At 43.3% G+C, this 16250-nt stretch overlaps 23 non-coding genes across 23 annotated transcripts; all 23 read right to left on the bottom strand.

Moving 5' to 3' along the window:
• Positions 1-357: 357 nt before the first annotated feature.
• Positions 358-470, bottom strand: trnal-caa (transfer RNA leucine (anticodon CAA)). Its single transcript has 2 exons — positions 433-470; positions 358-403 (listed from the first exon to the last, which is right to left on the bottom strand). It is a non-coding gene; the product is annotated as a tRNA-Leu (tRNA).
• A 764-nt stretch (positions 471-1234) lies between these two features.
• trnas-aga (transfer RNA serine (anticodon AGA)) lies at positions 1235-1316 on the bottom strand. The gene has a single exon. It is a non-coding gene; the product is annotated as a tRNA-Ser (tRNA).
• A 319-nt stretch (positions 1317-1635) lies between these two features.
• trnas-uga (transfer RNA serine (anticodon UGA)) lies at positions 1636-1717 on the bottom strand. The gene has a single exon. It is a non-coding gene; the product is annotated as a tRNA-Ser (tRNA).
• A 382-nt stretch (positions 1718-2099) lies between these two features.
• On the bottom strand, positions 2100-2212 carry trnal-caa (transfer RNA leucine (anticodon CAA)). The gene is made up of 2 exons: positions 2175-2212; positions 2100-2145 (listed from the first exon to the last, which is right to left on the bottom strand). It is a non-coding gene; the product is annotated as a tRNA-Leu (tRNA).
• Positions 2213-2980: 768 nt separating this feature from the next.
• On the bottom strand, positions 2981-3062 carry trnas-aga (transfer RNA serine (anticodon AGA)). The gene has a single exon. It is a non-coding gene; the product is annotated as a tRNA-Ser (tRNA).
• Positions 3063-4729: 1667 nt separating this feature from the next.
• On the bottom strand, positions 4730-4811 carry trnas-aga (transfer RNA serine (anticodon AGA)). Its single transcript has one exon. It is a non-coding gene; the product is annotated as a tRNA-Ser (tRNA).
• Positions 4812-5131: 320 nt separating this feature from the next.
• Positions 5132-5213, bottom strand: trnas-uga (transfer RNA serine (anticodon UGA)). The gene has a single exon. It is a non-coding gene; the product is annotated as a tRNA-Ser (tRNA).
• Positions 5214-5595: 382 nt separating this feature from the next.
• On the bottom strand, positions 5596-5708 carry trnal-caa (transfer RNA leucine (anticodon CAA)). The gene is made up of 2 exons: positions 5671-5708; positions 5596-5641 (listed from the first exon to the last, which is right to left on the bottom strand). It is a non-coding gene; the product is annotated as a tRNA-Leu (tRNA).
• A 770-nt stretch (positions 5709-6478) lies between these two features.
• Positions 6479-6560, bottom strand: trnas-aga (transfer RNA serine (anticodon AGA)). Its single transcript has one exon. It is a non-coding gene; the product is annotated as a tRNA-Ser (tRNA).
• Positions 6561-7344: 784 nt separating this feature from the next.
• trnal-caa (transfer RNA leucine (anticodon CAA)) lies at positions 7345-7457 on the bottom strand. The gene is made up of 2 exons: positions 7420-7457; positions 7345-7390 (listed from the first exon to the last, which is right to left on the bottom strand). It is a non-coding gene; the product is annotated as a tRNA-Leu (tRNA).
• Positions 7458-8221: 764 nt separating this feature from the next.
• Positions 8222-8303, bottom strand: trnas-aga (transfer RNA serine (anticodon AGA)). The gene has a single exon. It is a non-coding gene; the product is annotated as a tRNA-Ser (tRNA).
• A 319-nt stretch (positions 8304-8622) lies between these two features.
• On the bottom strand, positions 8623-8704 carry trnas-uga (transfer RNA serine (anticodon UGA)). Its single transcript has one exon. It is a non-coding gene; the product is annotated as a tRNA-Ser (tRNA).
• Positions 8705-9087: 383 nt separating this feature from the next.
• Positions 9088-9200, bottom strand: trnal-caa (transfer RNA leucine (anticodon CAA)). Its single transcript has 2 exons — positions 9163-9200; positions 9088-9133 (listed from the first exon to the last, which is right to left on the bottom strand). It is a non-coding gene; the product is annotated as a tRNA-Leu (tRNA).
• A 764-nt stretch (positions 9201-9964) lies between these two features.
• On the bottom strand, positions 9965-10046 carry trnas-uga (transfer RNA serine (anticodon UGA)). The gene has a single exon. It is a non-coding gene; the product is annotated as a tRNA-Ser (tRNA).
• Positions 10047-10428: 382 nt separating this feature from the next.
• trnal-caa (transfer RNA leucine (anticodon CAA)) lies at positions 10429-10541 on the bottom strand. Its single transcript has 2 exons — positions 10504-10541; positions 10429-10474 (listed from the first exon to the last, which is right to left on the bottom strand). It is a non-coding gene; the product is annotated as a tRNA-Leu (tRNA).
• Positions 10542-11311: 770 nt separating this feature from the next.
• On the bottom strand, positions 11312-11393 carry trnas-aga (transfer RNA serine (anticodon AGA)). The gene has a single exon. It is a non-coding gene; the product is annotated as a tRNA-Ser (tRNA).
• Positions 11394-12177: 784 nt separating this feature from the next.
• trnal-caa (transfer RNA leucine (anticodon CAA)) lies at positions 12178-12290 on the bottom strand. The gene is made up of 2 exons: positions 12253-12290; positions 12178-12223 (listed from the first exon to the last, which is right to left on the bottom strand). It is a non-coding gene; the product is annotated as a tRNA-Leu (tRNA).
• Positions 12291-13054: 764 nt separating this feature from the next.
• On the bottom strand, positions 13055-13136 carry trnas-aga (transfer RNA serine (anticodon AGA)). The gene has a single exon. It is a non-coding gene; the product is annotated as a tRNA-Ser (tRNA).
• A 319-nt stretch (positions 13137-13455) lies between these two features.
• On the bottom strand, positions 13456-13537 carry trnas-uga (transfer RNA serine (anticodon UGA)). Its single transcript has one exon. It is a non-coding gene; the product is annotated as a tRNA-Ser (tRNA).
• A 382-nt stretch (positions 13538-13919) lies between these two features.
• Positions 13920-14032, bottom strand: trnal-caa (transfer RNA leucine (anticodon CAA)). Its single transcript has 2 exons — positions 13995-14032; positions 13920-13965 (listed from the first exon to the last, which is right to left on the bottom strand). It is a non-coding gene; the product is annotated as a tRNA-Leu (tRNA).
• Positions 14033-14796: 764 nt separating this feature from the next.
• On the bottom strand, positions 14797-14878 carry trnas-aga (transfer RNA serine (anticodon AGA)). The gene has a single exon. It is a non-coding gene; the product is annotated as a tRNA-Ser (tRNA).
• Positions 14879-15196: 318 nt separating this feature from the next.
• Positions 15197-15280, bottom strand: trnas-uga (transfer RNA serine (anticodon UGA)). The gene has a single exon. It is a non-coding gene; the product is annotated as a tRNA-Ser (tRNA).
• A 382-nt stretch (positions 15281-15662) lies between these two features.
• Positions 15663-15775, bottom strand: trnal-caa (transfer RNA leucine (anticodon CAA)). Its single transcript has 2 exons — positions 15738-15775; positions 15663-15708 (listed from the first exon to the last, which is right to left on the bottom strand). It is a non-coding gene; the product is annotated as a tRNA-Leu (tRNA).
• Positions 15776-16250: the final 475 nt, after the last annotated feature.

The raw sequence follows: 16250 nt of genomic DNA, 5'->3' as shown, positions 1-16250 counted from the left end.
CATTAGGGTTAACACCAGTGCTTGTCCCTCTACATTTCGGGAACAGTATGAGCTTCAGTTGGCTTCTTGATTGGCTGTCATTCTGTTCCATGCATGTCACAATCACCATCTACTTACAAAGTAATTCGATGGTAGGGCTCGCGCTGACTTTGGTCAGAAGGGGCTTGTCGGGGTCATTACAAACCCACTTATTGCGTCTACTAGTCTTTACAGAATCAGGTTTTAGGAACAAGCAGCTAATTTCAATGCTTACAACATGATGACCACACAATCCAATGATTACTGTAAAACCTGCATTCACGTCTGTAGGACAAGTGTCCAGAGCTGAATAAAAAAACACACATGTTGAAAATACCTTGTCAGGAGTGGGATTTGAACCCACGCCTCTATTTAGAGACCAGAAAGCCCAAACCACTGAGGAAAGATGCATATCTTGAGTCTGGCGCCTTAGAACGCTCGGCCACCCTGACTTGCAAGAACATTAAAATCATGGGAAACAAAACCTACAACAGTCTGGTCTTAGCCAAAATGCATCCAGAAGTGCTTTTCAGCTATGCGTTTTGAACCCATGCCTTCATTTGGAGGCAGAAATCCCAATTTGCTGTGGAAGGAGTCATCTTTTGTCAGGTGGCCAAGAGTACTCGTCTATGCTGAGTTGTAACAATCTGTATTTCTTGGGAAGCTAAATGCAATAATCTGGTCTGTTAAGTACTGCTGAGTCCATACTCATGTTCAAATGAATTGACAAGACTTCAACTCGAACCTATACCTTTCTTGGGAGCCCAAAAATCCCAATACACAGTGGAAGGAAGTACACCTTGTCTAGCACCTTAGAACACTTGACCAGGCTTACACTTAAGAACTCAGCATTAACACCAGTGCTAGCCCACATGTCGCAAACAGCAACCGGAAACAGCGCCAAAAGTCCATACTCATGTTCAAAAGGGATTGACAAGACTTTTACTTGAACCTATACCTTTCTTAGGAGACCAAAATTCTCAATACACAGTGGAAGGAAGTACACATTGTCTAGCACCTTGGAACACTTGACACTTAAGAACTTAGCATTAACACCAGTGATAGCCCACACGTCACAAACAGCAACCGGAAACAGCACCTCTGAGACACACAGAAGTCGGAAGTCCTGTCTCCTCCGTGGCGTATACCACATAGAAATGCTCACATACTTTAACAAAATAGACTAGACAGAGAGCTAAATTACACAAGACACACTCGTTGTCGGCAGGATTCGAACCTACGAGAGGAGACCCCAATGGATTTCTAGTCCATCGACTTAACCACTCGGCCAAGACAACCTTGCGCATGTAGGTTTAATATTAAAACTAGTGCTTGCTGAATAGATCCGTATAGGGAAGAGTTCCAAAGGAAACAGCACCTCTTGCAGACCACAGATGGTCTCAGACCTTTAAGTCTAGTCTCTTAGTAAATTCTGAGAAATCAAGTCAACAGACACACTTTTAACAGTACTTGGTTAAGAGTGGGGTTTGAACACAGACTTCAATTTGATCAGAAGTCCCAATTTGCTAAGGACCCAGTCACACCTTGGCATTACTATTCATTTTGACGCAAGTGAAGCCAAGAGAAAATAGAGAGCAAAATTCCACAAAGTAATTGCGTTGTCGGCAGGATTCGAACCTGCGCAGGGAGACCCCAATGGATTTCAAGTCCATCGCCTTAACCACTCGGCCACGACAATTTATTATTATTGCTTATAATGCTAACATTAGGGTTAACACCAGTGCTTGTCCCTCTACATTTCGGGAACAGTATGAGCTTCAGTTGGCTTCTTGATTGGCTGTCATTCTGTTCCATGCATGTCACAATCACCATCTACTTACAAAGTAATTAGATGGTAGGGCTCGCGCTGACTTTGGTCAGAAGGGGCTTGTCGGGGTCATTACAAACCCACTTATTGCGTCTACTAGTCTTTACAGAATCAGGTTTTAGGAACAAGCAGCTAATTTCAATGCTTACAACATGATGACCACACAATCCAATGATTACTGTAAAACCTGCATTCTCGTCTGTAGGACAAGTGTCCAGAGCCGAATAAAAAAACACACATGTTGAAAATACCTTGTCAGGAGTGGGATTTGAACCCACGCCTTTATTTAGAGACCAGAAAGCCCAAACCACTGAGGAAAGATGCATATCTTGAGTCTGGCGCCTTAGACCACTCGGCCACCCTGACTTGCAAGAATGTTAAAATCATGGGAAACAAAACCTACAACAGTCTGGTCTTAGCCAAAATGCATCCAGAAGTGCTTTTCAGCTATGCGTTTTGAACCCATGCCTTCATTTGGAGGCAGAAATCCCAATTTGCTGTGGAAGGAGTCATCTTTTGTCAGGTGGCCAAGAGTACTCGTCTATGCTGAGTTGTAACAATCTGTATTTCTTGGGAAGCTAAATGCAATAATCTGGTCTGTTAAGTACTGCTGAGTCCATACTCATGTTCAAATGAATTGACAAGACTTTAACTCGAACCTATACCTTTCTTGGGAGACCAAAAATCCCAATACACAGTGGAAGGAAGTACACCTTGTCTAGCACCTTAGAACACTTGACCAGGCTGACACTTAAGAACTCAGCATTAACACCAGTGCTAGCCCACATGTCGCAAACAGCAACCGGAAACAGCGCCAAAAGTCCATACTCATGTTCAAAAGGGATTGACAAGACTTTTGCTTGAACCTATACCTTTCTTGGGAGACCAAAATTCTCAATACACAGTGGAAGGAAGTACACATTGTCTAGCACCTTGGAACACTTGAAACTTAAGAACTTAGCATTAACACACACCAGTGATAGCCCACACGTCACAAACAGCAACCGGAAACAGCACCTCTGAGACACACAGAAGTCGGAAGTCCTGTCTCCTCCGTGGCGTATACCACATAGAAATGCTCACATACTTTAACAAAATAGACTAGACAGAGAGCTAAATTACACAAGACACACTCGTTGTCGGCAGGATTCGAACCTACGAGAGGAGACCCCAATGGATTTCTAGTCCATCGCCTTAACCACTCGGCCACGACAACCTTGCGCATGTAGCTTCAATAATAAAACTAGTGCTTGCTGAATAGATCCGTTATAGGGAAGAGTTCCGAAGGAAACAGCAACTCTTGCAGACCACAGATGGCCTCAGACCTTTAAGTCTAGTCTCTTAGTAAATTCTGAGAAATCAAGTCAACAGACACACTTTTAACAGTACTTGGTTAAGAGTGGGGTTTGAACATAGACTTCAATTTGATCAGAAGTCCCAATTTGCTAAGGACCCAGTCAAACCTTGACATTACTATTCATTTTGACGCAAGTGAAGCCAAGAGAATATAGAGAGCAAAATTCCAGAAAGTAATTGCCTTGTCGGTAGGATTCTAACATACGCAGGGAGACCCCAATGGATTTCAAGTCCATCGGCTTAACCACTCGGCCACGACAACTTATTATTTTTGCTTATAATGCTAACATTAGGGTTAACACCAGTGCTTGTCCCTCTACATTTCGGGAACAGTATGAGCTTCAGTTGGCTTCTTGATTGGCTGTCATTCTGTTCCATGCATGTCACAATCACCATCTACTTACAAAGTAATTCGATGGTAGGGCTCGCGCTGACTTTGGTCAGAAGGGGCTTGTCGGGGTCATTACAAACCCACTTATTGCGTCTACTAGTCTTTACAGAATCAGGTTTTAGGAACAAGCAGCTAATTTCAATGCTTACAACATGATGACCACACAATCCAATGATTACTGTAAAACCTGCATTCACGTCTGTAGGACAAGTGTCCAGAGCTGAATAAAAAAACACACATGTTGAAAATACCTTGTCAGGAGTGGGATTTGAACCCACGCCTCTATTTAGAGACCAGTAAGCCCAAACCACTGAGGAAAGATGCATATCTTGAGTCTGGCGCCTTAGAACGCTCGGCCACCCTGACTTGCAAGAACATTAAAATCATGGGAAACAAAACCTACAACAGTCTGGTCTTAGCCAAAATGCATCCAGAAGTGCTTTTCAGCTATGCGTTTTGAACCCATGCCTTCATTTGGAGGCAGAAATCCCAATTTGCTGTGGAAGGAGTCATCTTTTGTCAGGTGGCCAAGAGTACTCGTCTATGCTGAGTTGTAACAATCTGTATTTCTTGGGAAGCTAAATGCAATAATCTGGTCTGTTAAGTACTGCTGAGTCCATACTCATGTTCAAATGAATTGACAAGACTTCAACTCGAACCTATACCTTTCTTGGGAGCCCAAAAATCCCAATACACAGTGGAAGGAAGTACACCTTGTCTAGCACCTTAGAACACTTGACCAGGCTTACACTTAAGAACTCAGCATTAACACCAGTGCTAGCCCACATGTCGCAAACAGCAACCGGAAACAGCGCCAAAAGTCCATACTCATGTTCAAAAGGGATTGACAAGACTTTTGCTTGAACCTATACCTTTCTTGGGAGTTCAAAATTCCCAATACACAGTGGAAGGAAGTACACCTTGTCGAGCACCTTGGAACACTTGAAACTTAAGAACTTAGCATTAACACACACCAGTGATAGCCCACACGTCACAAACAGCAACCGGAAACAGCACCTCTGAGACACACAGAAGTCGGAAGTCCTGTCTCCTCCGTGGCGTATACCACATAGAAATGCTCACATACTTTAACGAAATAGACTAGAAAGAGAGATCTAAATTACACAAAACACACCCGTTGTCGGCAGGATTCGAACCTACGAGGGGAGACCCCAATGGATTTCTAGTCCATCGCCTTAACCACTCGGCCACGACAACCTTGCGCATGTAGCTTTAATAATAAAACTAGTGCTTGCTGAATAGATCCGTTATAGGGAAGAGTTCTGAAGGAAACAGCAACTCTTGCAGACCACAGATGGCCTCAGACCTTTAAGTCTAGTCTCTTAGTAAATTCTGAGAAATCAAGTCAACAGACACACTTTTAACAGTACTTGGTTAAGAGTGGGGTTTGAACACAGACTTCAATTTGATCAGAAGTCCCAATTTGCTAAGGACCCAGTCACACCTTGGCATTACTATTCATTTTGACGCAAGTGCAGTCAAGAGAAAATAGAGAGCAAAATTCCACAAAGTAATTGCGTTGTCGGCAGGATTTGAACCTGCACAGGGAGACCCCAATGGATTTCAAGTCCATCGCCTTAACCACTCGGCCACGACAACTTACTATTATTGCTTATAATGCTAACATTAGGGTTAACACCAGTGCTTGTCCCTCTACATTTCGGGAACAGTATGAGCTTCAGTTGGCTTCTTGATTGGCTGTCATTCTGTTCCATGCATGTCACAATCACCATCTACTTACAAAGTAATTCGATGGTAGGGCTCGCGCTGACTTTGGTCAGAAGGGGCTTGTTGGGGTCATTACAAACCCACTTATTGCGTCTACTAGTCTTTACAGAATCAGGTTTTAGGAATAAGCAGCTAATTTCAATGCTTACAACATGATGACCACACAATCCAATGATTACTGTAAAACCTGCATTCTCGTCTGTAGGACAAGTGTCCAGAGCCGAATAAAAAAACACACATGTTGAAAATACCTTGTCAGGAGTGGGATTTGAACCCACGCCTCTATTTAGAGACCAGAAAGCCCAAACCACTGAGGAAAGATGAATATCTTGAGTCTGGCGCCTTAGACCACTCGGCCACCCTGACTTGCAAGAACATTAAAATCATGGGAAACAAAACCTACAATAGTCTGGTCTTAGCCAAAATGCATCCAGAAGTGCTTTTCAGCTATGCGTTTTGAACCCATGCCTTCATTTGGAGGCAGAAATCCCAATTTGCTGTGGAAGGAGTCATCTTTTGTCAGGTGGCCAAGAGTACTCGTCTATGCTGAGTTGTAACAATCTGTATTTCTTGGGAAGCTAAATGCAATAATCTGGTCTGTTAAGTACTGCTGAGTCCATACTCATGTTCAAATGAATTGACAAGACTTCAACACGAACCTATACCTTTCTTGGGAGCCCAAAAATCCCAATACACAGTGGAAGGAAGTACACCTTGTCTAGCACCTTAGAACACTTGACCAGGCTTACACTTAAGAACTCAGCATTAACACCAGTGCTAGCCCACATGTCGCAAACAGCAACCGGAAACAGCGCCAAAAGTCCATACTCATGTTCAAAAGGGATTGACAAGACTTTTGCTTGAACCTATACCTTTCTTGGGAGTTCAAAATTCCCAATACACAGTGGAAGGAAGTACACCTTGTCGAGCACCTTGGAACACTTGAAACTTAAGAACTTAGCATTAACACACACCAGTGATAGCCCACACGTCACAAACAGCAACCGGAAACAGCACCTCTGAGACACACAGAAGTCGGAAGTCCTTTCTCCTCCGTGGCGTATACCACATAGAAATGCTCACATACTTTAACGAAATAGACTAGAAAGAGAGATCTAAATTACACAAAACACACTCGTTGTCGGCAGGATTCGAACCTACGAGGGGAGACCCCAATGGATTTCTAGTCCATCGCCTTAACCACTCGGCCACGACAACCTTGCTCATGTAGCTTTAATAATAAAACTAGTGCTTGCTGAATAGATCCGTTGTAGGGAAGAGTTCCGAAGGAAACAGCAACTCTTGCAGACCACAGATGGCCTCAGACCTTTAAGTCTAGTCTCTTAGTAAATTCTGAGAAATCAAGTCAACAGACACACTTTTAACAGTACTTGGTTAAGAGTGGGGTTTGAACATTGACTTCAATTTGATCAGAAGTCCCAATTTGCTAAGGACCCAGTCAAACCTTGACATTACTATTCATTTTGACGCAAGTGAAGCCAAGAGAATATAGAGAGCAAAATTCCAGAAAGTAATTGCCTTGTCGGGAGGATTCGAACATACGCAGGGAGACCCCAATGGATTTCAAGTCCATCGGCTTAACCACTCGGCCACGACAACTTATTACTTTTGCTTATAATGCTAACATTAGGGTTAACACCAGTGCTTGTCCCTCTACATTTCGGGAACAGTATGAGCTTCAGTTGGCTTCTTGATTGGCTGTCATTCTGTTCCATGCATGTCACAATCACCATCTACTTACAAAGTAATTCGATGGTAGGGCTCGCGCTGACTTTGGTCAGAAGGGGCTTGTCGGGGTCATTACAAACCCACTTATTGCGTCTACTAGTCTTTACAGAATCAGGTTTTAGGAACAAGCAGCTAATTTCAATGCTTACAACATGATGACCACACAATCCAATGATTACTGTAAAACCTGCATTCTCGTCTGTAGGACAAGTGTCCAGAGCTGAATAAAAAAATACACATGTTGAAAATACCTTGTCAGGAGTGGGATTTGAACCCACGCCTCTATTTAGAGACCAGAAAGCCCAAACCACTGAGGAAAGATGCATATCTTGAGTCTGGCGCCTTAGACCACTCGGCCACCCTGACTTGCAAGAACATTAAAATCATGGGAAACAAAACCTACAACAGTCTGGTCTTAGCCAAAATGCATCCAGAAGTGCTTTTCAGCTATGCGTTTTGAACCCATGCTTTCATTTGGAGGCAGAAATCCCAATTTGCTGTGGAAGGAGTCATCTTTTGTCAGGTGGCCAAGAGTACTCGTCTATGCTGAGTTGTAACAATCTGTATTTCTTGGGAAGCTAAATGCAAGAATCTGGTCTGTTAAGTACTGCTGAGTCCATACTCATGTTCAAATGAATTGACAAGACTTCAACTCGAACCTATACCTTTCTTGGGAGAACAAAAATCACAATACACAGTGGAAGGAAGTACACCTTGTCTAGCACCTTAGAACACTTGACCAGGCTGACACTTAAGAACTCAGCATTAACACCAGTGCTAGCCCACATGTCGCAAACAGCAACCGGAAACAGCGCCAGAAGTCCATACTCATGTTCAAAAGGGATTGACAAGACTTTTGCTTGAACCTATACCTTTCTTGGGAGACCAAAATTCTCAATACACAGTGGAAGGAAGTACACATTGTCTAGCACCTTGGAACACTTGACACTTAAGAACTTAGCATTAACACCAGTGATAGCCCACACGTCACAAACAGCAACCGGAAACAGCACCTCTGAGACACACAGAAGTCGGAAGTCCTGTCTCCTCCGTGGCGTATACCACATAGAAATGCTCACATACTTTAACAAAATAGACTAGACAGAGAGCTAAATTACACAAGACACACTCGTTGTCGGCAGGATTCGAACCTACGAGAGGAGACCCCAATAGATTTCTAGTCCATCGCCTTAACCACTCGGCCACGACAACCTTGCGCATGTAGGTTTAATATCAAAACTAGTGCTTGCTGAATAGATCCGTATAGGGAAGAGTTCCAAAGGAAACAGCACCTCTTGCAGACCACAGATGGTCTCAGACCTTTAAGTCTAGTCTCTTAGTAAATTCTGAGAAATCAAGTCAACAGACACACTTTTAACAGTACTTGGTTAAGAGTGGGGTTTGAACACAGACTTCAATTTGATCAGAAGTCCCAATTTGCTAAGGACCCAGTCACACCTTGGCATTACTATTCATTTTGACGCAAGTGAAGCCAAGAGAAAATAGAGAGCAAAATTCCACAAAGTAATTGCGTTGTCGGCAGGATTTGAACCTGCACAGGGAGACCCCAATGGATTTCAAGTCCATCGCCTTAACCACTCGGCCACGACAACTTACTATTATTGCTTATAATGCTAACATTAGGGTTAACACCAGTGCTTGTCCCTCTACATTTCGGGAACAGTATGAGCTTCAGTTGGCTTCTTGATTGGCTGTCATTCTGTTCCATGCATGTCACAATCACCATCTACTTACAAAGTAATTCGATGGTAGGGCTCGCTCTGACTTTGGTCAGAAGGGGCTTGTTGGGGTCATTACAAACCCACTTATTGCGTCTACTAGTCTTTACAGAATCAGGTTTTAGGAATAAGCAGCTAATTTCAATGCTTACAACATGATGACCACACAATCCAATGATTACTGTAAAACCTGCATTCTCGTCTGTAGGACAAGTGTCCAGAGCCGAAAAAAAAAAACACACATGTTGAAAATAGCTTGTCAGGAGTGGGATTTGAACCCACGCCTCTATTTAGAGACCAGAAAGCCCAAACCACTGAGGAAAGATGAATATCTTGAGTCTGGCGCCTTAGACCACTCGGCCACCCTGACTTGCAAGAACATTAAAATCATGGGAAACAAAACCTACAACAGTCTGGTCTTAGCCAAAATGCATCCAGAAGTGCTTTTCAGCTATGCGTTTTGAACCCATGCTTTCATTTGGAGGCAGAAATCCCAATTTGCTGTGGAAGGAGTCATCTTTTGTCAGGTGGCCAAGAGTACTCGTCTATGCTGAGTTGTAACAATCTGTATTTCTTGGGGAGCTAAATGGAATAATCTGGTCTGTTAAGTACTGCTGAGTCCATACTCATGTTCAAATGAATTGACAAGACTTTAACTCGAACCTATACCTTTCTTGGGAGAACAAAAATCACAATACACAGTGGAAGGAAGTACACCTTGTCTAGCACCTTAGAACACTTGACCAGGCTGACACTTAAGAACTCAGCATTAACACCAGTGCTAGCCCACATGTCGCAAACAGCAACCGGAAACAGCGCCAAAAGTCCATACTCATGTTCAAAAGGGATTGACAAGACTTTTGCTTGAACCTATACCTTTCTTGGGAGACCAAAATTCTCAATACACAGTGGAAGGAAGTACACATTGTCTAGCACCTTGGAACACTTGACACTTAAGAACTTAGCATTAACACCAGTGATAGCCCACACGTCACAAACAGCAACCGGAAACAGCACCTCTGAGACACACAGAAGTCGGAAGTCCTGTCTCCTCCGTGGCGTATACCACATAGAAATGCTCACATACTTTAACAAAATAGACTAGACAGAGAGCTAAATTACACAAGACACACTCGTTGTCGGCAGGATTCGAACCTACGAGAGGAGACCCCAATGGATTTCAAGTCCATCGCCTTAACCACTCGGCCACGACAACTTACTATTATTGCTTATAATGCTAACATTAGGGTTAACACCAGTGCTTGTCCCTCTACATTTCGGGAACAGTATGAGCTTCAGTTGGCTTCTTGATTGGCTGTCATTCTGTTCCATGCATGTCACAATCACCATCTACTTACAAAGTAATTCGATGGTAGGGCTCGCGCTGACTTTGGTCAGAAGGGGCTTGTCGGGGTCATTACAAACCCACTTATTGCGTCTACTAGTCTTTACAGAATCAGGTTTTAGGAACAAGCAGCTAATTTCAATGCTTACAACATGATGACCACACAATCCAATGATTACTGTAAAACCTGCATTCTCGTCTGTAGGACAAGTGTCCAGAGCTGAATAAAAAAACACACATGTTGAAAATACCTTGTCAGGAGTGGGATTTGAACCCACGCCTCTATTTAGAGACCAGAAAGCCCAAACCACTGAGGAAAGATGCATATCTTGAGTCTGGCGCCTTAGACCACTCGGCCACCCTGACTTGCAAGAACATTAAAATCATGGGAAACAAAACCTACAACAGTCTGGTCTTAGCCAAAATGCATCCAGAAGTGCTTTTCAGCTATGCGTTTTGAACCCATGCCTTCATTTGGAGGCAGAAATCCCAATTTGCTGTGGAAGGAGTCATCTTTTGTCAGGTGGCCAAGAGTACTCGTCTATGCTGAGTTGTAACAATCTGTATTTCTTGGGAAGCTAAATGCAATAATCTGGTCTGTTCAGTACTGCTGAGTCCATACTCATGTTCAAATGAATTGACAAGACTTCAACTCGAACCTATACCTTTCTTGGGAGCCCAAAAATCCCAATACACAGTGGAAGGAAGTACACTTTGTCTAGCACCTTAGAACACTTGACCAGGCTTACACTTAAGAACTCAGCATTAACACCAGTGCTAGCCCACATGTCGCAAACAGCAACCGGAAACAGCGCCAAAAGTCCATACTCATGTTCAAAAGGGATTGACAAGACTTTTGCTTGAACCTATACCTTTCTTGGGAGTTCAAAATTCCCAATACACAGTGGAGGGAAGTACACCTTGTCGAGCACCTTGGAACACTTGAAACTTAAGAACTTAGCATTAACACACACCAGTGATAGCCCACACGTCACAAACAGCAACCGGAAAGAGCACGTCTGAGACACACAGAAGTCGGAAGTCCTGTCTCCTCCGTGGCGTATACCACATAGAAATGCTCACATACTTTAACGAAATAGACTAGAAAGAGAGATCTAAATTATACAAAACACACTCGTTGTCGGCAGGATTCGAACCTACGAGGGGAGACCCCAATGGATTTCTAGTCCATCGCCTTAACCACTCGGCCACGACAACCTTGCGCATGCAGCTTTAATAATAAAACTAGTGCTTGCTGAATAGATCCGTTATAGGGAAGAGTTCCGAAGGAAACAGCAACTCTTGCAGACCACAGATGGCCTCAGACCTTTAAGTCTAGTCTCTTAGTAAATTCTGAGAAATCAAGTCAACAGACACACTTTTAACAGTACTTGGTTAAGAGTGGGGTTTGAACATAGACTTCAATTTGATCAGAAGTCCCAATTTGCTAAGGACCCAAACAAACCTTGACATTACTATTCATTTTGACGCAAGTGAAGCCAAGAGAATATAGAGAGCAAAATTCCAGAAAGTAAATGCCTTGTCGGGAGGATTCGAACATACGCAGGGAGACTCCAATGGATTTCAAGTCCATCGGCTTAACCACTCGGCCACGACAACTTATTATTTTTGCTTATAATGCTAACATTAGGGTTAACACCAGTGCTTGTCCCTCTACATTTCGGGAACAGTATGAGCTTCAGTTGGCTTCTTGATTGGCTGTCATTCTGTTCCATGCATGTCACAATCACCATCTACTTACAAAGTAATTCGATGGTAGGGCTCGCGCTGACTTTGGTCAGAAGGGGCTTGTCGGGGTCATTACAAACCCACTTATTGCGTCTACTAGTCTTTACAGAATCAGGTTTTAGGAACAAGCAGCTAATTTCAATGCTTACAACATGATGACCACACAATCCAATGATTACTGTAAAACCTGCATTCTCGTCTCTAGGACAAGTGTCCAGAGCCGAAAAAAAAAACACACATGTTGAAAATAGCTTGTCAGGAGTGGGATTTGAACCCACGCCTCTATTTAGAGACCAGAAAGCCCAAACCACTGAGGAAAAATGAATATCTTGAGTCTGGCGCCTTAGACCACTCGGCCACCCTGACTTGCAAGAACATTAAAATCATGGGAAACAAAACCTACAACAGTCTGGTCTTAGCCAAAATGCATCCAGAAGTGCTTTTCAGCTATGCGTTTTGAACCCATGCTTTCATTTGGAGGCAGAAATCCCAATTTGCTGTGGAAGGAGTCATCTTTTGTCAGGTGGCCAAGAGTACTCGTCTATGCTGAGTTGTAACAATCTGTATTTCTTGGGAAGCTAAATGCAATAATCTCGTCTGTTAAGTACTGCTGAGTCCATACTCATGTTCAAATGAATTGACAAGACTTTAACTCGAACCTATACCTTTCTTGGGAGAACAAAAATCACAATACACAGTGGAAGGAAGTACACCTTGTCTAGCACCTTAGAACACTTGACCAGGCTGACACTTAAGAACTCAGCATTAACACCAGTGCTAGCCCACATGTCGCAAACAGCAACCGGAAACAGCGCCAGAAGTCCATACTCATGTTCAAAAGGGATTGACAAGACTTTTGCTTGAACCTATACCTTTCTTGGGAGACCAAAATTCTCAATACACAGTGGAAGGAAGTACACATTGTCTAGCACCTTGGAACACTTGACACTTAAGAACTTAGCATTAACACCAGTGATAGCCCACACGTCACAAACAGCAACCGGAAACAGCACCTCTGAGACACACAGAAGTCGGAAGTCCTGTCTCCTCCGTGGCGTATACCACATAGAAATGCTCACATACTTTAACAAAATAGACTAGACAGAGAGCTAAATTACACAAGACACACTCGTTGTCGGCAGGATTCGAACCTACGAGAGGAGACCCCAATGGATTTCTAGTCCATCGCCTTAACCACTCGGCCACGACAACCTTGCGCATGTAGGTTTAATATTAAAACTAGTGCTTGCTGAATAGATCCGTATAGGGAAGAGTTCCAAAGGTAACAGCACCTCTTGCAGACCACAGATGGTCTCAGACCTTTAAGTCTAGTCTCTTAGTAAATTCTGAGAAATCAAGTCAACAGACACACTTTTAACAGTACTTGGTTAAGAGTGGGGTTTGAACATTGACTTCAATTTGATCAGAAGTCCCAATTTGCTAAGGACCCAGTCACACCTTGACATTACTATTCATTTTGACGCTAGTGAAGCCAAGAGAAAATAGAGAGCAAAATTCCACAAAGTAATTGCGTTGTCGGCAGGATTCTAACCTGCGCAGGGAGACCCCGATGGATTTCAAGTCCATCGCCTTAACCACTCGGCCACGACAACTTATTATTATTGCTTATAATGCTAACATTAGGGTTAACACCAGTGCTTGTCCCTCTACATTTCGGGAACAGTATGAGCTTCAGTTGGCTTCTTGATTGGCTGTCATTCTGTTCCATGCATGTCACAATCACCATCTACTTACAAAGTAATTCGATGGTAGGGCTCGCGCTGACTTTGGTCAGAAGGGGCTTGTCGGGGTCATTACAAACCCACTTATTGCGTCTACTAGTCTTTACAGAATCAGGTTTTAGGAATAAGCAGCTAATTTCAATGCTTACAACATGATGACCACACAATCCAATGATTACTGTAAAACCTGCATTCTCGTCTGTAGGACAAGTGTCCAGAGCCGAATAAAAAAACACACATGTTGAAAATACCTTGTCAGGAGTGGGATTTAAACCCACGCCTCTATTTAGAGACCACAAAGCCCAAACCACTGAGGAAAGATGCATATCTTGAGTCTGGCGCCTTAGACCACTCGGCCACCCTGACTTGCAAGAACGTTAAAATCATGGGAAACAAAACCTACAACAGTCTGGTCTTAGCCAAAATGCATCCAGAAGTGCTTTTCAGCTATGCGTTTTGAACCCATGCCTTCATTTGGAGGCAGAAATCCCAATTTGCTGTGGAAGGAGTCATCTTTTGTCAGGTGGCCAAGAGTACTCGTCTATGCTGAGTTGCAACAATCTGTATTTCTTGGGAAGCTAAATGCAATAATCTGGTCTGTTAAGTACTGCTGAGTCCATACTCTTGTTCAAATGAATTGACAAGACTTTAACTCGAACCTATACCTTTCTTGGGAGACCAAAAATCCCAATACACAGTGGAAGGAAGTACACCTTGTCTAGCACCTTAGAACACTTGACCAGGCTGACACTTAAGAACTCAGCACCAGTGCTAGCCCACATGTCGCAAACAGCAACCGGAAACAGCGCCAAAAGTCCATACTCATGTTCAAAAGGGATTGACAAGACTTTTGCTTGAACCTATACCTTTCTTGGGAGTTCAAAATTCCCAATACACAGTGGAAGGAAGTACACCTTGTCGAGCACCTTGGAACACTTGAAACTTAAGAACTTAGCATTAACACACACCAGTGACAGCCCACACGTCACAAACAGCAACCGGAAACAGCACCTCTGAGACATACAGAAGTCGGAAGTCCTGTCTCCTCCGTGGCATATACCACATAGAAATGCTCACATACTTTAACGAAATAGACTAGAAAGAGAGATCTAAATTACACAAAACACACTCGTTGTCGGCAGGATTCGAACCTACGAGGGGAGACCCCAATGGATTTCTAGTCCATCGCCTTAACCACTCGGCCACGACAACCTTGCGCATGTAGCTTTAATATTAAAACTAGTGCTTGCTGAATAGATCCGTTATAGGGAAGATTTCCGAAGGAAACAGCAACTCTTGCAGACCACAGATGGCCTCAGACCTTTCAGTCGAGTCTCTTAGTAAATTCTGAGAAATCAAGTCAACAGACACACTTTTAACAGTACTTGGTTAAGAGTGGGGTTTGAACATAGACTTCAATTTGATCAGAAGTCACAATTTGCTAAGGACCCAGTCACACCTTGACATTACTATTCATTTTGACGCAAGTGAAGCCAAGAGAATATAGAGAGCAAAATTCCAGAAAGTAGTTGCCTTGTCGGGAGGATTCGAACATACGCAGGGAGACCCCAATGGATTTCAAGTCCATCGCCTTAACCACTCGGCCACGACAACTTATTATTATTGCTTATAATGCTAACATTAGGGTTAACACCAGTGCTTGTCCCTCTACATTTCGGGAACAGTATGAGCTTCAGTTGGCTTCTTGATTGGCTGTCATTCTGTTCCATGCATGTCACAATCACCATCTACTTACAAAGTAATTCGATGGTAGGGCTCGCGCTGACTTTGGTCAGAAGGGGCTTGTCGGGGTCATTACAAACCCACTTATTGCGTCTACTAGTCTTTACAGAATCAGGTTTTAGGAACAAGCAGCTAATTTCAATGCTTACAACATGATGACCACACAATCCAATGATTACTGTAAAACCTGCATTCTCGTCTGTAGGACAAGTGTCCAGAGCTGAATAAAAAAACACACATGTTGAAAATACCTTGTCAGGAGTGGGATTTGAACCCACGCCTCTATTTAGAGACCAGAAAGCCCAAACCACTGAGGAAAGATGCATATCTTGAGTCTGGCGCCTTAGACCACTCGGCCACCCTGACTTGCAAGAATGTTAAAATCATGGGAAACAAAACCTACAACAGTCTGGTCTTAGCCAAAATGCATCCAGAAGTGCTTTTCAGCTATGCGTTTTGAACCCATGCCTTCATTTGGAGGCAGAAATCCCAATTTGCTGTGGAAGGAGTCATCTTTTGTCAGGTGGCCAAGAGTACTCGTCTATGCTGAGTTGTAACAATCTGTATTTCTTGGGAAGCTAAATGCAATAATCTGGTCTGTTAAGTACTGCTGAGTCCATACTCATGTTCAAATGAATTGACAAGACTTTAACTCGAACCTATACCTTTCTTGGGAGACCAAAAATCCCAATACACAGTGGAAGGAAGTACACCTTGTCTAGCACCTTAGAACACTTGACCAGGCTGACACTTAAGAACTCAGCATTAACACCAGTGCTAGCCCACATGTCGCAAACAGCAACCGGAAACAGCGCCAAAAGTCCATACTCATGTTCAAAAG

The sequence above is a fragment of the Vanacampus margaritifer genome, chromosome 2 (assembly GCF_051991255.1).
Source record: "Vanacampus margaritifer isolate UIUO_Vmar chromosome 2, RoL_Vmar_1.0, whole genome shotgun sequence".
Classification (NCBI taxonomy): Eukaryota; Metazoa; Chordata; class Actinopteri; order Syngnathiformes; family Syngnathidae; genus Vanacampus; species Vanacampus margaritifer.
The sequence above is the reverse complement of the archived record's forward strand: the minus strand, read 5'-3'. Positions and strand labels throughout refer to the sequence as shown.